Raw genomic sequence first — 22282 nt, forward strand, 5'->3', positions numbered from 1 at the left:
AAGATCGTTTGCGTGCAACAAGTTGCTGGCTCAGGAGCCACCTGCTTGGGGAGTGACTATTTGTAACGTCAAGTGTCTGCTGTAGATCTGCAATGAATAGGTCAAAGAGCAAGGGGGCTAACATGCACCCCTGCTTCACTCCTTGTGATGTCATGATTTTGCTGGAAATGGTCGCACCTGTGTCCCAGTTTGATACGCATCTATGTCTGCAGCTGGATTATTGCCTCCAAAAGAATCCGGTGTATTCACCACCTGTGTAACTTGGCCCATAGGGCTGCTCGTAGTACTCACTCAAACGCTACTTAGAAGTCGATGAAGCAACAGTCTATCATGAATATTTTGAGGTTGTTGCTTTATTCATCAGGACAGATATTGCTGTTTGATTGGTTAATGTCCCTGATCTAGCCATAACCATTACTTGATTGAAGGGAACTAGCCAATTGTGTGCAACCCATCACCATACGTCTTCCAGGAGCAGGCCGGCATAGTAGTTGGCATCATTGCTGAGGAGAGCTATCAACCTTTAGGTATTTGGATCTGCTCTTGTACCGCCTTTATATATCCGGTGTATTACGGTGCTGCGCTATGAGTCTGGTATCAGCGAGGCCATCTGGCAGTAATAAAAGGGCCTAGTGAACAGGTCAGCCCACAGACAAATGTTTTATTTAAACAGGGCCTGTGGCAAACCAGTAGGCAGGGCGGCCACATCAGTTCTTCCTTGTGTTATGACATGCACTATTCAGGATGTAAGAGAGACCGAGTCCCTGGGATTGGGATGTGGAGTGTACAAATGTTGATGGGAGTCATTTTCACACTGTTCTCCATGGAATTAACATTGGCATTAAGGCGTAAGGATCCCAAACCTTGAGCGGGCTACTATTTCAATTGTAGATGTTATTTTCACAATATTATCCGTGGAGCTAGCTTCTTCCTATCTGGCCTCAAAATGACAGTTAAAAAGGTTGCCCATTCCGCTTCTAGTAAGTTAGTGGAGATCAGGCCACTTTAGGTGTTCATTTGTTTTTTCACTAAGGACCACAATCCCCTAGAGTTCGGATTCTTACAAGCATGAAGCAGTGTTATCCATAAGTACCCAGACTGTCCGCAAAGACTGTCTGCCTGAGGCCTTTCTGTGCTTTCTTGACTGGATGAAGAGGCACCCTGTCACCTTCATAATTCTGAATTTGCCCGAGGGCTTTATTGCATGTTTGCTTGAGCAACTTGATCATGGTTGAGGTGAAAAATGTATTGGAAGACACATGTTCATGGGTGGATCTGTGAAATTTTGTAACCAATTGCATGGTAAAATTAAACCACTCCGTAGTAGGGGAAAACAATATTTGTACAGTTTTGATCTAGATGCACTTTGCATTCAGCCATAATGGTGTCACTGATGGAATAAGTCCATTTGAGCCATTTGAGGTACACTGTGTGCATTCCACTAAAACTCGACCATTCTAAGGAGTGGTGAGATATATTGAATGACAGGTTCATGATTTGTGGGCAATGGCCACTCACTCTGTCTGTGAAGTAATAATTTTCTACAAAGGGAAACATTTCAGCATACAAATTGTGTAATCAAGGCCACCAAGGAAGGAGCCGGTTTTCCTGTTGGTTGTCATCCAGTTTGGCAATTTATCCTGTGGGCAGCGACCATTCCGTATTATGTAGCCCACGCTTTTGAATTGTAGTACCATGTATTTGCCAAGCTTCCTACGTGAGAGACCGCTATGCTTGGCTTGTTCAGTGATGTTTGGGTCACTCTCTAGGGGGCGTAACTTGGAATCTTCTGGGTTGTCCTAGAACAGAATTGTTTTACAGCCCACAGTGATCAAGCATGCTGCTTTGAGATGATCGCAAACTAAGAGTTTGTGTTAGACTATTTAATTTGGACCTATTCTCTCTTGCTTTTGGACTGATGTTTATCAGTAATATTGTCAAGGACACAACAAGCCTTACCTTGTGCCTGTAGAGTAGTCTCGCAGGGATGATATTAATAACCTCCGCCGTCTCCCACCTGCTCCCCTGTCCCACCATAAGCAGTACCAGACTGGGGCGTGGTGAAGACCGGGGGAAGGAATCCTCAAGAAGTGATGTGCCTTATGTTGTGATGAAGCGGTGAATGATACTCAGTGGAGTTGTTGCCTATCCTGGACGACAGCCTGGATATATAACCAACAAGCAGTTACTACTGCCCTAACTAGCATCCAATCAGACTCGCACTCAGCAGGGGAATTTGTAGGAAAGGACAATGATACTCACCTAGAAATAAATGTGTCCCTCCAATGACTCTCCAGTTAGTGCGCCCTCACCCCAAAGGAATTGAAATGGACACAGAGCACTCCTGCACTGAACACCAGGGTATCAAGGGGTAAATGATCCCAAGGAACAGTAGTCACGGTATAAAGTGCTACTGTGCTACAACTATGGGACAATAGTGGGACTGCATTACGGCGCCTACTGCAAGGGAAAAAAGGATAAATAGTGATGTGCTCCTGCGCTCGCCATGTGAACAGGGGCGGATTGGCAAGGCGGGCATTCGGGAATGGGCCGAAGGGCCGGTGCCTCAGTGCCCCCTGTGGGCCGTTTTTTTTCTCCCCTGTCCCAGTCCACAGAGAGTGGATTAGGAAAGGGGAGAAAAAAACCGGCCCACAGAGTGCACGGAGACAGAGACTGAGAAAATGAAAGCAGCCTCGCTGTGCGGCCAGACAGCGATTGTCAGCTGTGGGCTCTCCTTCACCCCTACCCTGCCAAGCAATCAAGCTGAGGCTGGGCTGGGGAGGGGTGATTGTTTGCAATAATAGGCCTCCCTGGGGGCTAGGTGTTTCTCAGGCCTTTGAGCCATTTGCACCTCGGCCCCCTGGCGCCCTTGCAGCCCAGAAACGGTGTTAGTCTTAACACCTCGCCCACAGCCCTTCACATTCAGGGCATAGTGGGCGAGGAAGAATGGGTCTTGCTGTGGGGGCCTGGTGATGTTTGGAATTTTTTTGTTTTATTTATTTATTTATGCAATTTTATATAGCGCAGACTTTACCCGAAGGTGTCAGATGCTTCACACTAGGAACAGCTATAATACATGAGGAGAAAATTATAAGTGGACAAATTACAAAAGCAAACGGTAAGTTACATGAATCAAAAGTGACAATAGTGAGCAACCAAAATACAAGAGGAGCAAACAATACATTACAGGAGGAAAAATAGATATGTGTGCAGGTTACAAAAGCGTACAAAGTACAAGTAGAGGTATAATACTGCAATTAATGGCAGACACTCCAGCACAAGAACAAACGTTACGTAGGCAATGGTGGCACTTGTGCAAGTATCTAAAGCAAACAAATGTGAAAGGTAGCAAACAGTGTGTTACAAGAGAAAAGTGACGTGTGCAAGTTACAAAAGGGTACCATACACAGGTACAAGGGTAATACTACAGTAAATGGTAAACACTCAAACTGCCAGAACACACAGGGAAGGCACTTCCCATCCACCAGCTTCACCTCAGCCTCCCCCCTGGCTACCTGGCTACCTTGGATGACCCAGAAAGCTGTGTTTGTGCTCCCCTGCCAAGACAGTTTCCCATGGCCTGGAGGGTTGATTAATTTACTAATTGCAGGGGCCTTACCTCTGTTCATGTGCTCCTGAGCTGAAGGTCTGGAGAGGGCTGAGTAGGTTAGTAATAGCAGGGGCTTTGCAGCTTTTCACGTGCTCCTGCGCTGGAGGGCTGGAATAATTTTGTGACAAAAAGGGGCCTTGCTATTTTTTTTAGTTGCTCAGCATGTAGGCCATTGTCACCTTGGCCCTGTGTCGTGTGCAAGAACAGTATCCTCCCACTTTCATTCCTTGTCTGTGCAAATGGTGTTTCATGAAAGGGCACGCCCCTTGAATGTGGGCCACGCCCCTTAAATATGGGCCACGCATCTTGAATGTGGGCCACTTTTTTCGTCAGTGCCCGGGCCGAATTGTGATCCCAATCCGACCCTGCATGTGAATGTGGGAAGGAAGTGTGGTGATGCGCTCCAGCGCTCACTGAGTTGCTGGCAAAGAAATGGGGGATGACGCACTCCTGCGCTCACTGCGAAGGGGGGAAAGGATAAATGGTGACGCGCTCCAGTGTTCACCGTGTAACCAGCAAAAGGAAAGGGCGATGATGCACTCCTGTGCTCACCTCGAAAGGGGGAAGGACAAATGGTGACACACTCCAGCGGTCAGCATGTAACCAGCAAAAGGAATGGGCGATGACGCACTCCTGCGCTCACCACAACAGTACAAAGGAGAAGAGTAAGTGCTCCTGCACTCATCTCTTCCGAGTCTGTAGCAGCGCTCCTGTGCTGTCAGGGTCTGTAGGCTGAAGGAAGCACTGTGACGCGTCCTTACGCTTGCAAAAAGAAAGCAACAGGGATACCTACGCTGAGAGCGAGGCAAGAAAGTGTTCATACCAAAGTAATCTGGGAGGGGGAAGGATCCACAGGTTCTGGCTCCGTGGAAGTCAGTGACTGTATCAGAAGCACGGAGGGTCAAATACTGCTGGGCTTTATGCGTCCTCACCCGGAAGTGCTCTGGTGGAGACCTGCGGTACTGGTATCTCATGAGAGAGCTAGATAGACAACCAACAACGACACGCACTCCCCATGATGTATAGGGAACATGACAAATATCATTTGTTGAAATCTTGGCTTGTAAATCCAGATTCCAGACAGCCAGTTCTCCTCGAGTGCTAATGTATCAAAGATCCCTTTTAACTTTCTTGAGTTGTGAATAGATAACCCGCTTTTTGAAACGTTGTCCTTGTGTCCCCTTAAAGAAGTTGTTAAATGCTCAATGTAACCTACAATTAGAAGGCTTGTCTCAGCCCATGTTTCCTGTGGAACTATGAATTTGTGCTTCTTTAGAAACGTAGTCACAACAGGAGGCTGAATTTCCTGAGGAAGGCCATTGATTTTCCAGGAACACAAGGGTAGTGATGGGGATTGACAGAGGTGGATGCTTGAGGGTTAGTTCAGTCAAGGCTTCTGCTGGATAGTGCTGTGGCAGCCTGTAGGAAGGTGGATATCGGACTATGGTTACCCCCAAACTTTTTGCCTGGTGTTTAGCTGGTTTTTGACTTAGTTGGCCTGGGATCCTGCTATTCAGGGCCCCAGGCTGATTGCTCTCTCCTTAAAATGGACTCCATGTACCTTAGGTGCATAACACAATTGGAATTGGTTCACCTTATAGGCCCCTGTAACAGTGTACCATAGGTACCCAGGGCATAGGTTTCAGACAGTAAAACCTCCCTGACGTTTTTCCCTCCCATTACTTATACAGAGCTTCTTACTCTCTGTACTCATATCAAAACAGGATCCCCCAATGACCTTGTACCGGCTAAAATGGTCAGCCCTTTGATCCCATTACTAGGCCCCCATATTCTCGAAATGGTAAACATCTCCCTCAGAACAGGCCAAGTCCCGGCAGATTGGAAAAAGGCAGTGGTGAACCCAATAAGAAAGAAGGCTTCATCTCCCTGGACAGACCTATCCAACCTGCGTCCCATCTCCCTCCTACCATACCTAGGCAAGATCACGGAGAAGCACGTGAACACCTATCTCTCGAAACACCTTGAAGCGACGGAAGGCCTGGACCACTCTCAATCTGGGTTCAGGCCTAACCACAGCACAGAATCGGCACTTCAAACAGTGACCAATAACATCAAAATGGCACTGGATGATGGATGCTCTATGATTCTGGTGCTGTTGGACCTTTCCGCCGCTTTTGATACGGTGTCTCACAAGGTGCTTCTCCATCGCCTGAAGGAGGTAGGAATAGAGGGAGAGGCTCAGGCATGGTTGGAGAGTTTTCTGTCCGGGCGTTCCCAAGAAGTCAGGCTGGGCTCCCACAAGTCCACCTATCGGGAGCTCAATAAGGGGGTGCCACAGGGCTCCTGTCTGAGCCCGACACTTTTCAACATATACGTGGCCCCCCTTGCCAACCTAGCAAGATCCTTCGGGTTCACCCCTGTATCCTACGCTGACGACACCCAACTTCTTTTTCCCTTCAAAACTCTCACACCTGCAATAAAAAGATCTTTTGCAGAGGGGATGAGAGCCATTGCAGACTGGATGTCATCGAACTGTCTGCAGTGCAATGTCGGGAAAACTGAAGTTGTGCTGTTCGGGCAAGCGACGACACACTGGTCATCTGACTGGTGGCCTCTGGAACTTGGTCCTGTTCCCACCCCCAAGGTTAAGGTCAAGAACCTAGGAGTTTTGTTTGACCAACAACTTACTTTTAAGGACCATGTGAATCAAGTAGCCGGCACCTGCTTCCGGGCTATAGGGATGCTCAGACGTGTTTTTCCCTATCTCCCGGATCACCATAGGAAAACTCTGGTGCAGGCGCTTGTTATTAGTAGGATCGATTACTGCAATGGATTGCTCCAAGGAGCCAATGAGGAGCAAATCAAGAAATTGCAGGTCATTCAAAATACAGCCGCCAGGATCATCATGAATGCTCCTCCTAGGACTCCATCCTGCCCCCTACTGTCTCAGCTTCATTGGCTTCCTGTGAAGAAGCGTGTTCATTTTAAGACTCTGTGCACCATACACAAGAGTCTAATAGGGATGGGCCCTAAGTATTTTACAGACATTTTTAAGCCTTACACCCCAGGACGCTCCTTGCGTTCCAGCGACCAGCTACTACTCAAAATACCTAGAATTAAGAAAACTAGGCAAGGTGGACGTGCACTGGCCCATACCGGACCCGTTTTATGGAACTCATTGCCGCTCGGACTGAGGTCAATCACTAATCACATGGCGTTTAGAAAAAACCTAAAAACCCATTTGTTTCCCAGCTATTAACTGTCCTTCCATCCTTGGACACTTTCTCTGACTCTCTCTATACCTGCAGTTATAGCGCAGAGATACCCCTTCGGGGGTCTAGTCTGGCGCTCTATAAGAATATAAAATAAATAAAATAAATAAAATAGGTGCATCCAAGGCCTACCAGGGGCTGCAGCATGTATTGTGCCACCCCTGGCCTGGCCTCCATATTTGACACAACTGGCTGATCTCTCAGCTGGGGTAAGTTGGTGTAATCACCTCTTGCTTAGGTACAGTATGCCTGTGCCTAACCCTAAACTGGACACATATGTTCCTATCAGCCACTCCTATGGAAGGCCTCATCAATCCTGGAGGCAGAGTGCTTGGAAATATGTGAGATGGTGCTCTAGCATGAGCTGAGCCTGTCTGCAGCTGTCGGGAACCACTCCCTAAGCTGTTCCGGGATATTGCCATACCATATACTCTTAAGTGCATTATAATCCTCGCGGTTAAATGCTATCTTTGGTTTGGCTTTATCAAAACATGTCGAGTAAGGTGTCATACGAATTGGAATACTATCCCCTCGCCAGTTCTGGCGACGGGGATAGCATTCCACCCTTCTAGAGGGACACGACATGTGTGTAGCCTTAACCCCGGTTAAAGTTAAACAGAGCCTCAGCATCACAAAATGGATGCTGCCACCACAGACACATGTCTGACCTCCTGCTGCTGGGAGTCCTTCCAGCGAGGAGGGCCTGGACAAAGGGTTTCCTGCCTGGGGAGGTGCGAGCACCACCCCAGACAGGGTTTTGTGTATTGGGTAGGACAGGGCTGAATAGAATCAGACATGCCCGGGGCACACAAGGTGTCCCCGTGCATAGGCCAGTCCAAACCGGTCCTGGGACTTTCCAGACCCAGGCTTGGCGCGGAACTGGACAAAGGAAAGGGGGTGTAACCGCCCCCCTTCCTGGTTCCTCCCAGAGGAGGGACCTAGTAGGTGATCCACCCCTCAGATTGGGAATAAGAGTGGGAGCAGTGCCATTGCACAGCAGATCATCCTGAATCAACTTTACACGAAGAAGAAGACTGGACTTCGACATTCTGCTGCACAGAAGACTGAAGAGAATCTCCCTTGTGGCCTAGGAGTGGCCACCCTGTGAACACAGGTACCAACCAGCAACTCGACATCTGCTTTGCCGCTGCCTCCCGCCGGAGCCCGAGCCCAGAGCCCAACAAGAACCAGACTCCCAGACCTCTCAGAGCCCGATCCACAGTCCCTGCAAAGAAGGGACCCGTGGAGGCACCGAGTGACGTGGGACCGGACCTCTTGGAAGACACTCGAAAAGCTGACTGCGCAGCTTCTGAGGCATCCTCGACGTTGTGCTTTGGGGACTGAGAACCCCTACCACTGAGCAGCCCTTGCACAGAAGATCAGCCCTCCAGCATCTCCACGATCGGCGTGGGGCCCTTTTGCATTGTGCCACTCGACGCGCCATCCCGGCCACTAGCCACGTGGTCAGCGGCCATCTTGGCGAAGAAACCGACGATTTACACAGCAGGTCTGGTTGCTCCAGACATACCCAAGCTCCTGTAAAAAGGAGCACCCGCTCTGACCTTGCTGGTCCGAGTGTTAAGCATCTTTCAACTTCTGCCTGGCTTGCCTTTGCCAAGGCCTGTTTGCTCTGATCAAGTTGCCGATACCGAAACAGCGAGAAGCCTGCGTGGGACAGCTCGTGACCGACTCCTGGACGTCCTCGACCCCGGGTATCCACGTGGCTGCAGAAAGAAGCTACCCGACAACGCCTGTTTGCACCCGACATCGCCTGGTTCCAATCTGGTTCCACGGTAGTCACTGGCTAGTGACTTTGAACACTGTCCCCTCTGCTTTCAGGTCTTCACATCTTCAGATCCACCCTTGGATCCACCGGAACTCTTCACATCGAGCCGCCTGCAGCATCTTCAGCTCCAAGCACCATCGACCAGCGTGACGAAACCCGACACTACTTCGACCCTGTGCACCCGCTTCCTGTGGGTGAGGTAACTCAGCTCCGCCGGTGCTCCTGCACTGGTACACATCTCAAGGGCCTGTGTCTTAAGTTTCAGCTCCGTAGGTCACTCGTAAGGTTCCTAACTTTCTAACTTTGTACTTTTTACGCACCATAGACTTTGCATTGGAAAGTGCGTGCACTTTGAACACTGCACCCGAGTCCAGCGGGCCTCTCCCGACTTAGTCACTGCTGGTCTCGAATAGCTCCAGCGATTCCCGAGGCCCTAGGCCTGTTCACTTTCCCATTGGTACCTCTTATACCACTTTCTTAGTATATGGTTTAGGTGGCCCCTAGGGCTCATCCGTATTGTGCAACTTTTGTGTATTTTAAACTGTCTTGTGATTTAACGCTTGTGCTTCTGTGCTCATAAAGAGTCCAGGGGATTTTATAGTTAATAAATCAATATATATTTTCAATATATATCTGTGTGGTGTCCTTTCATTTGGTATTCAAGGGGGTTGTGTATGGTATAACAGCTGGCTTCACATGCCTTTCAGAGTTTAGCCTAAGACTGCTTTGTCCACGTTACCACTAGGATAACTGGTCTACAAGGTTGAATTACAACCATCATCATAAGGGTTGCTTGGCATGGTACAAAGTGATCACTAAGAATTAGTGAGCATTATATACCAGGCCAACTTCTCACATTGGTGAGCAGCGGATTGGGATCTGAGCTTGCTGTTGTTTTACCATTACAATCTTTGAGATTATCATTTGAAAGATCATACAGGTACCTGCTAGGTACATATAAAACAAGACTAGTATACTTAAGTTCTACTGAACTTAGTTGTTGTAGAGCAAAGGGAGTAGCACACCCTAGCTACACCTACTAGATAGGTTTAGTAGGTAAACACCAGTGTAGGTAGATTGCAACACATCCACCCACACTAGAGCAATGTCTGCAGCAGAGGGGTCCAGTGGACTTACTCCTGTTGAGAGTGACCCTCCAAGGGCACCATCCAAATTTGCTATTTTTCCTTTAAGGAATTAAGACAGCTTTGTGTCTTAAGGGGTCTGAAGACAGGGCATTCCCCTACTACAGACCACCTAAGAGAGCTCTTAGACCAGTCTGAGACTCTAAAGCCCTCTAAAGCAAACCCCACAGGGAATGCTGAAGGAGGCCATCCTTCAGAGGATGACACTGTAGACACCCCTGCCCCTATCATCCTGGTAGATGAGGAAGCCTCCACCACTGGAGCTCCTCAGGTAGATGAGGAGGAAGCGGAAGAGGAGGAGGTGGAAAGCAGTGAGTCAGATGATGACAGAAATAGTCAGGTGCTGGTCAGTAGACTGAACCAGGCTAACTTAAGCTTACTTGGGAATTAATCAGGTAACAACCCATTCAGACCCCCAGGTGGACTTAACCAGAGGCCTAGGAGGAGAAGGACTCACTCAGGTGACTCTGACAACTCCCATGCTTCTAGAGGCTCTCATGGTCACTCTAGAAGAGAGATGACTAGCCCTCAGAGAAGGGAACATGAGGCCAAAATGAGAGAGGCTGCTTTGAGGATCCAGAGACAAGAGTTAGAAGTTGCCCTGGCCCAAGAGAAACTTGCTAGAGCAAGACAGCCTAGAGAGAGTGGGGTAATAGAACCCACTGGTGGCAGCAATATCCACAAGGATAAAGACAGGTCTTTTGATAACAGAAACCTGAGTAAGATTGTGCCCCCCTACAAAGCTGGGGATGATATCCATAAATGGATTACTGCAATGGAGAGAGCCTGCAGAGTACAGCAGATCCCTCAGGAGCAGTGGGCAGCAATCTTGTGGCTCTCCTTTGAAGGTAGAGGCAGAGACAGACTCCTCACAGTTAGTGATGAGGATTCTAGAAACTACATGGTCCTGAAGAGTGCTCTGATTGATGGGTTAGGCTTAACCACTGAACAGTACAGGTTAATGTTCAGAGATACCCAGAAGACACAGACTCAGGACTGGTCTGAATTTGTTGAGTGTGCCACTAAGGCTCTGGAGGGCTGGTTGCTGGGAAGTAAGGTTACTGACTATACAGGATTGTATAATTTAATTATGAGAGAGCAAATCTTAAGTAATTGTCAAAATCAGCTTCTACATCAGCACCTGGTTGACTCTGATCTGACCTCCCCACAAGAATTGGGTAGGAGGGCAGACAAATGGGTCAGAACCAGGATCAGGCCTAAGAACCAGGGTGGTGACCAAAAGAAAGAGACTACCAAGCCTCAAGAGAAGGGTGGGGATAAAAGTAAGGAACAGACTTCCCCAGGGCCCCAAAACTCCAAGAATGGGGGTGGGTCCCAAGACACTTCTACAACCCAGAAAAAGCCTTATTGTCATGCCTGTAAACAGGTGGGGCATTACAAAACAGATAGCTGTTGTCCCAAGAATGGCAATAAAGAGAATATACCTCCAGGTAAGGCTCCACCACCTCCTGTCACTGTTAGCAGTGGTCCCCCAGGTGGTGGGAGCACCCCCAAGAATTTGGGTGGGTTTACTTTTGGAGGACAGGTGGACTCTGCCCTATCCAGGTCCCCTAACTCAGATACTCTTGTCTATGAGACTGGCATGGGGTTTGCCAATTTCACTGCTTGCCCAAACACTTTGAGCAAGTATAGACAGGAGCCCCTCATCAATGGCTTGAAAGTTGAGGCCTTCAGAGACACAGGGGCTAGCATCACCATGGTGGCTGAATGTCTAGTCCCCTCAAGGCAACTTTTACCTGATGCCAAATATCAGGTGACAAACATTGATGGCATAGAAACCAATCATCCCATGGCAGTAGTCAATCTTAGCTGGGGAGGTGTCACTGGCCCAAAGAGAGTGGCAGTGTCAGCAAACTTGCCTGTAGATTGCCTACTGGGTAATGATTTGGAAATCTCAGCCTGGGCTGAGGTTGAACAGCAAACCCATTCTAGAATGGTAAATCTCCATGGAAAGGTTAGCGGGGCTGTGATGGCTACAGCCCCAATCCAAGATGTCCTTCCTGAAAAGGTTGGGAGGGCTGAGCAAACCTCAGCCCCATCTTTAGATAACCTCCCTCCTGAAAAGAGTAGCAGGGCTGTACTAGTAACAGCCCATACCCAAACTGAGTCTCCTCCTGAAAAGGTTGGTGGGGCTGTGATGGCCACAGCCCAAACTCAAACTGATACATGGGTAGTGAAGCCTGAAATGATGGATCACTCCACCCAAACAGAGAGCATTGAGGAGGAAGAGAAATCTCCCTCCCACCAGACTTTAGGAAAGGATCAGCCTCCTCAGGGAACTGATCTTACCCCTGATGAAGGAACTGTCCCGGAGGTTGTTAGGCCTGGCCTAACAGAGCCTCTGATGGCAGTGGACCCTTCTCAGGTGGGACCCAGTCTGGAGCAGGTAACCTGCCCCTCTCTACCTTGCCTTACTCAGCCCAGGGCTGCAGAGGACAAGAAGAACAGTGAGACCCAAAGGGCCCCCTGTCAAATAAAGCACCCCCATCAACAGATTAGGGGCACCGAAACTAGTAGCCCTAGTGAGGTGCAGACTTTAAAAACTCCTGAGGGATCCCCCTTAAAAGTAGTTAGGGACCTCCCCCAGATGGATATTGTTGGGCACAGCCAAACCTGGGACCCTAAGGGCCCAAACCTGAACTGTCCCTCCAGTAAGCCAAACAGAGGGACTCAGCCTCCAGCTTTAGGTAGCCAGAGGTTGACCCTGAGAGCACAGTGCAACTCAGTCAGAGAAAGAAAGGCACACATGGTGGAGAGTGATTGGAGGAAGCTGAGCCCTACAGAGGAAACTCACTTCAGTACTCCATCTCAACACCAGCCTTTGACTTTGCAAAGACACACCACAGGTAGAGATTCCCTATGGTGGAGACCCTCAGATACCCTTAGGGTGAGGGATTGCTTAGTGGACCATGAGACAGGGGGTTACCAAGCCAGAGCTGGTACTTCCTTATATGGCCACTTAGGCAATATAGGCTTACCTGGTCAAGGATAGCCTTTTCTCCTTTCGTTTGGGGGGGGGGGTTATGTAGGAAGGTGGATATCTGACTATGGTTACCCCCAAACTTTTTGCCTGGTGTTTAGCTGGTTTTTGACTTAGTTGGCCTGGGATCCTGCTATTCAGGGCCCCAGGCTGATTGCTCTCTCCTTAAAATGGACTCCATGTACCTTAGGTGCATAACACAATTGGAATTGGTTCACCTTATAGGCCCCTGTAACAGTGTACCATAGGTACCCAGGGCATAGGTGCATCCAAGGCCTACCAGGGGCTGCAGCATGTATTGTGCCACCCCTGGCCTGGCCTCCATATTTGACACAACTGGCTGATCTCTCAGCTGGGGTAAGTTGGTGTAATCACCTCTTGCTTAGGTACAGTATGCCTGTGCCTAACCCTAAACTGGACACATATGCTCCTATCAGCCACTCCTATGGAAGGCCTCATCAATCCTGGAGGCAGAGTGCTTGGAAATATGTGAGATGGTGCTCTAGCATGAGCTGAGCCTGTCTGCAGCTGTCGGGAACCACTCCCTAAACTGTTCCGGGATATTGCCATACCATATACTCTTAAGTGCATTATAATCCTCGCGGTTAAATGCTATCTTTGGTTTGGCTTTATCAAAACATGTCGAGTAAGGTGTCATACGAATTGGAATACTATCCCCTCGCCAGTTCTGGCGACGGGGATAGCATTCCACCCTTCTAGAGGGACACGACATGTGTGTAGCCTTAACCCCGGTTAAAGTTAAACAGAGCCTCAGCATCACAAAATGGATGCTGCCACCACAGACACATGTCTGACCTCCTGCTGCTGGGAGTCCTTCCAGCGAGGAGGGCCTGGACAAAGGGTTTCCTGCCTGGGGAGGTACGAGCACCACCCCAGACAGGGTTTTGTGTATTGGGTAGGACAGGGCTGAATAGAATCAGACATGCCCGGGGCACACAAGGTGTCCCCGTGCATAGGCCAGTCCAAACCGGTCCTGGGACTTTCCAGACCCAGGCTTGGCGCGGAACTGGACAAAGGAAAGGGGGTGTAACCGCCCCCCTTCCTGGTTCCTCCCAGAGGAGGGACCTAGTAGGTGATCCACCCCTCAGATTGGGAATAAGAGTGGGAGCAGTGCCTTTGCACAGCAGATCATCCTGAATCAACTTTACACGAAGAAGAAGACTGGACTTCGACATTCTGCTGCACAGAAGACTGAAGAGAATCTCCCTTGTGGCCTAGGAGTGGCCACCCTGTGAACACAGGTACCAACCAGCAACTCGACGTCTGCTTTGCCGCCGCCTCCCGCCGGAGCCCAAGCCCAGAGCCCGACAAGAACCAGACTCCCAGACCTCTCAGAGCCCGATCCACAGTCCCTGCAAAGAAGGGATCCGTGGAGGCACCGAGTGACGTGGGACCGGACCTCTTGGAAGACACTCGAAAAGCTGACTGCGCAGCTTCTGAGGCATCCTCGACGTTGTGCTTTGGGGACTGAGAACCCCCACCACCGAGCAGCCCTTGCTCCGAAGATCAGCCCTCCAGCATCTCCACGATCGGCGTGGGGCCCTTTTGCATTGTGCCACTCGACGCGCCATCCCGGCCACTAGCCACGTGGTCAGCGGCCATCTTTTCAACAAAACCGACAATTTACACAGCAGGTCTGGTTGCTCTAGACCTACCCAAGCTCCTGTAAAAAGGAGCACCCGCTCTGACCTTGCTGGTCCGAGTTTTAAGCATCTTTCAACTTCTGCCTGGCTTGCCTTTGCCAAGGCCTGTTTGCTCCGATCAAGTTGCCGACACCGCCAACAGCGAGAAGCCAGCGTGGGACAGCTCGTGACCGACTCCTGGACGTCCTCGACCCCGGGTATCCACGTGGCTGCAGAAAGAAGCTACCTGACAACGCCTGTTTGCACCCGACATCGCCTGGTTCCAATCTGGTTCCACGGTAGTCACTGGCTAGTGACTTTGAACACTGTCCCCTCTGCTTTCAGGTCTTCACATCTTCAGATCCACCCTTGGATCCACCGGAACTCTTCACATCGAGCCGCCAGCAGCATCTTCAGCTCCAAGCAATATCGACCAGCGTGACGAAACCCGACACTACTTCGACCCTGTGCACCCGCTTCCTGTGGGTGAGGTAACTCAGCTCCGCCGGTGCTCCTGCACTGGTACACATCTCAAGGGCCTGTGTCTTAAGTTTCAGCTCCGTAGGTCACTCGGAAGGTTCCTAACTTTCTAACTTTGTACTTTTTACGCACCATAGACTTTGCATTGGAAAGTGCGTGCACTTTGAACACTGCACCCGAGTCCAGCGGGCCTCTCCCGACTTAGTCACTGCTAGTCTCGAATAGCTCCAGCGATTCCCGAGGCCCTAGGCCTGTTCACTTTCCCATTGGTACCTCTTATACCACTTTCTTAGTATATGGTTTAGGTGGCCCCTAGGGCTCATCCATATTGTGCAACTTTTGTGTATTTTAAACTGTGTTGTGATTTAACGCTTGTGCTTCTGTGCTCATAAAGAGTCCAGGGGATTTTATAGTTAATAAATCAATATATATTTTCAATATATATCTGTGTGGTGTCCTTTCATTTGGTATTCAAGGGGGTTGTGTATGGTATAACAGCTGGCTTCACATGCCTTTCAGAGTTTAGCCTAAGAGTGCTTTGTCCACGTTACCACTAGGATAACTGGTGTACAAGGTTGAATTACAACCATCATCATAAGGGTTGCTTGGCATGGTACAAAGTGATCACTAAGAATTAGTGAGCATTATATACCAGGCCAACTTCTCACACAGCCATGCCCAGTCTTTCCCTGTGGAGTTGTGATCAACATCGACAGAGGTCAAAACGCATCATTGTTTGCCCGATAAAATTGGATTAACTACGACAACTGATGTGTCTCATTCTTTTACCACGAGTTTGGTAAGGAAATTTTGTTTGATTGCCAGGAGCAGTGGCGTCCGCCCTAAATGAGCCCAATCCCCTTGGAATAGAAGCCGGAGAAACCTTTTTTAATTTGGATTTATATATATATATATATATTTGAAATTCACTGATAAAACCACAGGTTTCAGGGACGTTATAGTTAGTTGGACATGTCAATCATACAAAACCAGAGAAATTCAGCCGTTATAGTTAGTTGAGCTAACTTTAACTCGTGCCCCCGCAATGTACTGCTGATGATGGCACATATTACATCATTCACGACATGGCCAGTGACATCACTGATGATATCACTGATGACATCTCAAATGACATCACTGATGTCATCACTGACGGCATCATCCACATGATAATCTGATGCACCTCCTCACACCCTAATATAACCTTTGATACACCCACTCAAAAAGGCAGACTACCATTTTCAAAACCATAGGCACACCAATACCAGTTACTCCATACCCATTCACTGATTCCTAGGTCTACACACACATCCATTCATTTACAGTCACTCATACATGCAGTCACTCATCAATACAACACTATCATATGCACTCATACACCTACACAGACACTCACACACTGCAACTCATCCATAGAGTTACTCACACACCTAGTCAGTCATGCAAAAAATCAATCACACTCCCATTTACTCACCTATACAGTAATACACACATCACCTCACATTTCTCGGCCACTATAGACCTTGCCACCCCTTGTGTTTGTTTTGATTAGTTAAATAGGGGTAGGGTGTTTTCAGGTCTTTAATCTCGCATCCCCCATAGACCCTTTCCACTTTTGTTTGTTGTCAACTTTTTCACATCACAAATTGGACTACCATGGAGGTGTAGTTACCTTCACGCCTAGAAGTCGCATTTTCAATGAACGTTCTGTCACGTGCATGCTGCCCACAGTGCTACTTACAAGGCACACACCGAACACCTTCTGTACCATGCCTGTGAATTTATCTTAGTTACTAGTACCATTTAGTTGCCACCAGATGCGAAATATGAGCTTAACCAATTATATCACATTGAGCCTCGCAGGTCACAGTACTGAGAACAGACTCCACCCTCTTTTCCAGGTGATCGCAAAGGCTGCACTGCCACTCAAGATCTTCACACCGTCTGGTGTTGAAGATTACGTTTAAGAATAGCAGGTACGCACATCTCCAATTTATATCAGACACTAGGGCTTACATCTATTGGGCCTAACAGATACCTGAGCATCGTCTTACTTACTTCATTAGAAATACTCGTGTGAATCGCGTACTGGGAGTGTGTCGGCTGACACTCTCCACCCTGCTTTAACAAGAACAGTTAGAAGAAATCAAAACCCACAGGAAGGTGAGCATGACAGGGTACACATGCTACCTATGTTCTTTCTGTCACACACTAGACCCTGACCAAGTCCCCTTAAATACATCCGCAGGCTGTCCTACCTTCTTGCAGTCCTGATGAAGACTAGCCGTTGATGCTCACAATAAGCGCATTTATCTAGGGTCAAAATGTCGACTTTCTGTTTTGGTATCAGTCCACAGGGAGTCCCAACAAAACAAAGAAATAAGCTACCTTTTTTGAGACTACTGTATTTGAATGTGGACACATTGTCATGTAATGTTCCGTCTTTATGTATGACCATTGTTTGCAACTAACTTATTGAAGTACAGCACTTTGTCACCAGTCACTCTCTCACCCAATGTATATTCAGTCCATGTGTTATGTTTTTTGTTTGGACAGTGTTGATAAAACCGTGAATTAAGTCACCACAAGGTTAATACAACGGATTTATCATTATAACTCTTGTGGTCTGTGTTTTCTTATATCCTCATGGGATATAGCTGTGTTTAAGTATTCAATACTTTTCTCAATTTAATTGCTATTCCCAACAGAACCATTGTTTTTTGTTTTAACTACCTCACCCAGTTTCTGAGGGTCACTGGGTTACCCCATTACTTCTAATGGGAAATCTTATTAGGAATAGATTACAGCTTGCTGAATAAACTTGTCATTAAGATCTACAAGCGGGTCCTTTGACTACCGAAATCTTAATCTGCTGCACAAGTAAGGATTGAAGTTGGCCTCCCTGATCAACCAGCAGCAGGTGCCTTACTGAAACTGTGTCATAAGTTACGGAGAGCCAGAGCCGATAGCCTACAGCCAATGCTATGTTCCAAAATCATTTGTAGCCACCCCAGCCAAGATCATAGTCGGTACCTCCAAGGATGTCAGCAACTCCCTGATGCAAAAGATCTCTGGGTCAGCAACCCCAATGAACGATTCTTCAAAACAAGTATGAGAAATTGTGTTCGCATTTGGTCATCTCATTCAGACAGGGCACTAGTCACCAAATGCAGGCATGCCTGGGTAGTTGTTAGCAGGTAGCATCCAGCCACCCCAGCATCATATGCTGTTCATAGAAAAGTAAGATTCATGGATCTCAGGCTAGATGAGTAGACATTTTTGAAACATCTAGCCAGCTGGCATTACCTCAAGCTTGAATACAACCTGCAGGGGCTGTAGAGACTGTGAAGAATCATTAGAACATTTCGTATACCTCTGCCCAGTACTGCTGAGCGGATGGATGGCCGGACTATGGAGAGAGTAGAACACACTGGGAGTTTGTTTATGTCTCCATGCTATCATTGCCCCTTAACCCTTTAGGTGCTGCGCACGTTCACCAGCCGACGGCACCACTACCTCGGGAGTGCTGCCGCCGGCCGTTGAACGTTTGAATTGCACCTGCGCAATGGAACTTCCAGCACTGGAGCTGGATGTTCCATAGCAGCTATGAGGTTAAATCCCGACAATACAGCCCTGAACATTTCACTGGCAAAGTTTGTCACATTGCATCCAACATGTTCAGCCGGCCCAGGACCCAAAAGCTGGGTCTTGTTCACTCCTCTGAACAACCTGGGAAACCGTGTTGTGTTCATCAAAAATAGTCCCTTGAGTGATGCAAACATGCAGGTGCTTGTTTTGATGACCAAACTGCTTCTATGAATGTTTTTTTTACACTGTACCTGCACTTTATCAACCTATTGCCCAGTTGGTAATGAGGTGCAATATGCTGCTATTCTAATTCTATCCAACCAGATGGGTCGAGTAATAGCATTTGAATCCTCACTTAATTTTTGCACTGCTACCATTGAGGAATAACCAGCTGCTATTTTTTTTTAGTTAAATAATTTGCCGAAATCAACCCGTCTCATTAAATTGCTTCCAAGAACAATTGAACCAACTGATCTTTGACTGATGAAAATTTGAGGGTTTAAGCCTGACGATCACATGGCATCATTCACAGTTATCCTCTTCATCGCGTTCTTGGTGAAAACTACGCATGCATGGGCGCCCGCTCATGCACAGTTTTCACCAAGAACGCGATGAAGACACATTGATATCACACTTAACATACAATATTTTTTTTATATAAAGAAAGATATTTGTGGTCTCTCAATTATGATCAACATATGTCTTATAAAAAGTGCACTATACATATATACATGTTGTCATTTACTTAAGAGGAGAGCAAAGAAACAAAATTAAAGTAAAAGAAAAAGAAAAAGGAGGACTAGAGGCAGGAGTGGAGAGAGACACGTCCAGGAGGGATGCTGTGAGAAACAGAGATAACAAAAATTCAAAGTTCCAAAGATAGACGTGGATATAGATATATAAATTGCACTGTGATTGGATAATCATCCAAAACCCAAATAGATCAACACAATCAGGCCATGAATCTCACCTTAGATAGTTAAATCAAGGCAAGGTCTGCCTGTGTATTCGAACCAAGGATGTCTTAGATTAGATTAGATTAGATTAGATTAGATTTAGATTTATAGAGCGCATGGCTGCCCTGAAGCGTCCCAGCGCTGAAATTGACCTGAACATAGAGAACTCAAAAAGGGACGGATTTAGGGAGTGGTAGGGAAGAGAAAGGTTTTGAGAGCTTTTCTGAATTTAAGGTGAACGGGTTCCATCCGGAGATCTCTAGGAAGGGCGTTCCATTTGTTTGATGCATTCAGCGAGAACCGGCGGCCTCCAGTACGTGCCTTCCTCACTCTTGGTATGATGGCCAAATTTTCCCTATCTGAGCGGAGGGCCCTAGCCGACTTGTAGGGGCGAATCAGTCCTCTCAAGGCCGGAGGGCCTTTGCCCTGCAGAGTTTTATGAGCAATGCAGAGTGACTTAAAAGTGATCCGCTCTTGAATAGGGAGCCATGGAAGGGCCTTTAAGAGTGGTTTGGCTGATGCCCGTCTCGGCGCCCCCATAAGCAACCTGGCTGCAGCGTTCTGAGCTCACTGGAGAGTATTGATAGTAGCACGGGGAGCAGCCAGGAAGAGGGCATTGCCATAATCCAGTTTGGACAGAATCAGGCCCTGGATTAGCAGCTTTCTGGATTGAAAGGGAAGGAGGGGGAGAACCTTCCGGGCTGCTCGTAACAGACCGAAGCAACCTCCTGCAAACTTCTGCGCATGGGTCTTAAAGGTTAGTTGGGGTTCGAACCAGATCCCCAGGCTTTTAATTTGCTCCTTGGGGGGAGGAAGGTCCCCCATACAGGGGGGCCACAGCTAAGGGGGCAGGGAGGTGATTTGATTGCCCAAAAACATGATCTCGGTCTTAGTTCCATTCAATTTAAGTTTTGAGCTAGACATCCAGGAAGAAATGGCCGTAAGGCAATCCGGGAGGTCATCCGGGCGGCCCCCTTGTTGTGACAGCGAGACGACGAGCTGAGTGTCGTCTGCGTAGCTGATGGATTTAATCCCGAATGGGGCTACTACCTTCTCTAGCGGGGCCATATAGACATTAAACAGTGTGGGGCTGAGGGAGGAGCCCTGCGGCACCCCACACTGGAGGGGGGTCGAGTTGGACATGGACCCATTTTCCCAAATCCTGAAGGATCCATTATCCAGGAAGGACTGCAGCCATCTAAGGGCTGACCCTGTAATGCCCAGCATGGCAAGGCGTTGAGCCAGAACTACTTAGGAGGTATAGGTAGAAAATATCCTGAGATCTAGTAAAGAGAATAGTTAACTGTTAGCTTTCACTTGTAAATGGGGATGGGTGGTGCCTATCCAATAATTAAGCACCCAAAATTGTACCCGAAAGACCTCAGAACCAAAGGGATCTTAAAACATTGTCTTACCTCAATAACAAATTTAATGCAAATGTAAGTTCTACAAATTTGTACAACACCTCATAGCAACGGTAACCTGTGTAGCGGCCAGTATCCTAATAGGAAGGGGACATATGTTTTCATTAGACACTTATAGCGCGACGTAAACAATGAATAAATAAATAGATAAACAATCAGTCTCGTTAATCAATAGTAACGTCCAAGAATGCCAAACGCGCACAATAGCCATACTTCTAGTGCACTGTTGTACTGGTAAGTTAAACAAGGCTTACATAAATGAAATTGATTAAAAAAGTCTTTAGTCTTGGATCATTCAGTTAATGTTATAGAATATGTATGTACATTTTAATAATGTGTATTAGTGTCTTTGTTGTGTTCGGTGTGACTACAGTGTTGTTTTTATGTATATGTTTTCAGCCCTGATTGAGTTCCAGCTGTGGAAAGAAACATGTTTGCTGATATCCAATTCTTACTTCCTACGACAATAAAGATATTTTAGGGATGCATTTTGGAGTAAATTGACTTTGTTTGGTGCACTTCCCCTTCTGTACAAAGCCATCAGTCACATCTAGAGATTCTGAATCTTAATGATGCTCTTAGGAAGTTCATTACTACAAATAGCATGCGAGCATTAGGCGGAAGCTGCAGATACAGTAAAGTGACACAAGCATGCCTAAATCTAAAGTCTTTTAATAAAGGTTTAAGATTTAAGTCTCCTCGGATGAGTAAAATATATACATAAAAAAATGTAGGGTATTCTGTGGAGACCTATTGTAGCAGTAGCAACAAAATTGGTGGGGTAGGGTCCCATGGAATCTGAGTTAAAGACCAATGAGGTGAACTTCAACAAAACATAATCAGTAACACAATGTCACCTCGGGTCTAAATATTAGCACAAGAACCATATTGTAGCAGGGAAGTGCAATCAATGTCTGGACTCTCTCAAAATTATAATAAATACAACCAAAAAAATGGGGAATTATCCCTTTAGGACTAGAACCCTCACTCACCCAAGGGTGACATGCTTCATCATATGGGTTCCTCCTACCAATAGGAAATCCTAGTCCTACGAGGAGCTACAACTTCCTCACTGTGAGGAAGGAGCTCAGAGATGCTTTCATAGATGTTCAATCATGGAGTTAGGATGCTAAAATCCGGACCGGGGAGTGAGTACGCGATTCGTACGGTAAATGTCGCGTATGAGAAATTCGTACGGAGGGTAACACTATCACATATGCACCGTACCCCTAAAATCAAGGGGTGTACGCATGGGGTCTACGCACCGTACAACTATGACCTTGGGGTGTAGGAACCATACCCCTACGGTCTGTACACCTACGATCATGGGGTGTACGCACGGGGACATACGCACAGTACTCCTGAAATCCAGGGGTGTACGCACCATACCCCAATGCACCGTACCGCTGCAATCAT

The sequence above is a fragment of the Lissotriton vulgaris genome, chromosome 2_1, assembly GCF_964263255.1.
Source record: "Lissotriton vulgaris chromosome 2_1, aLisVul1.2, whole genome shotgun sequence".
Classification (NCBI taxonomy): Eukaryota; Metazoa; Chordata; class Amphibia; order Caudata; family Salamandridae; genus Lissotriton; species Lissotriton vulgaris.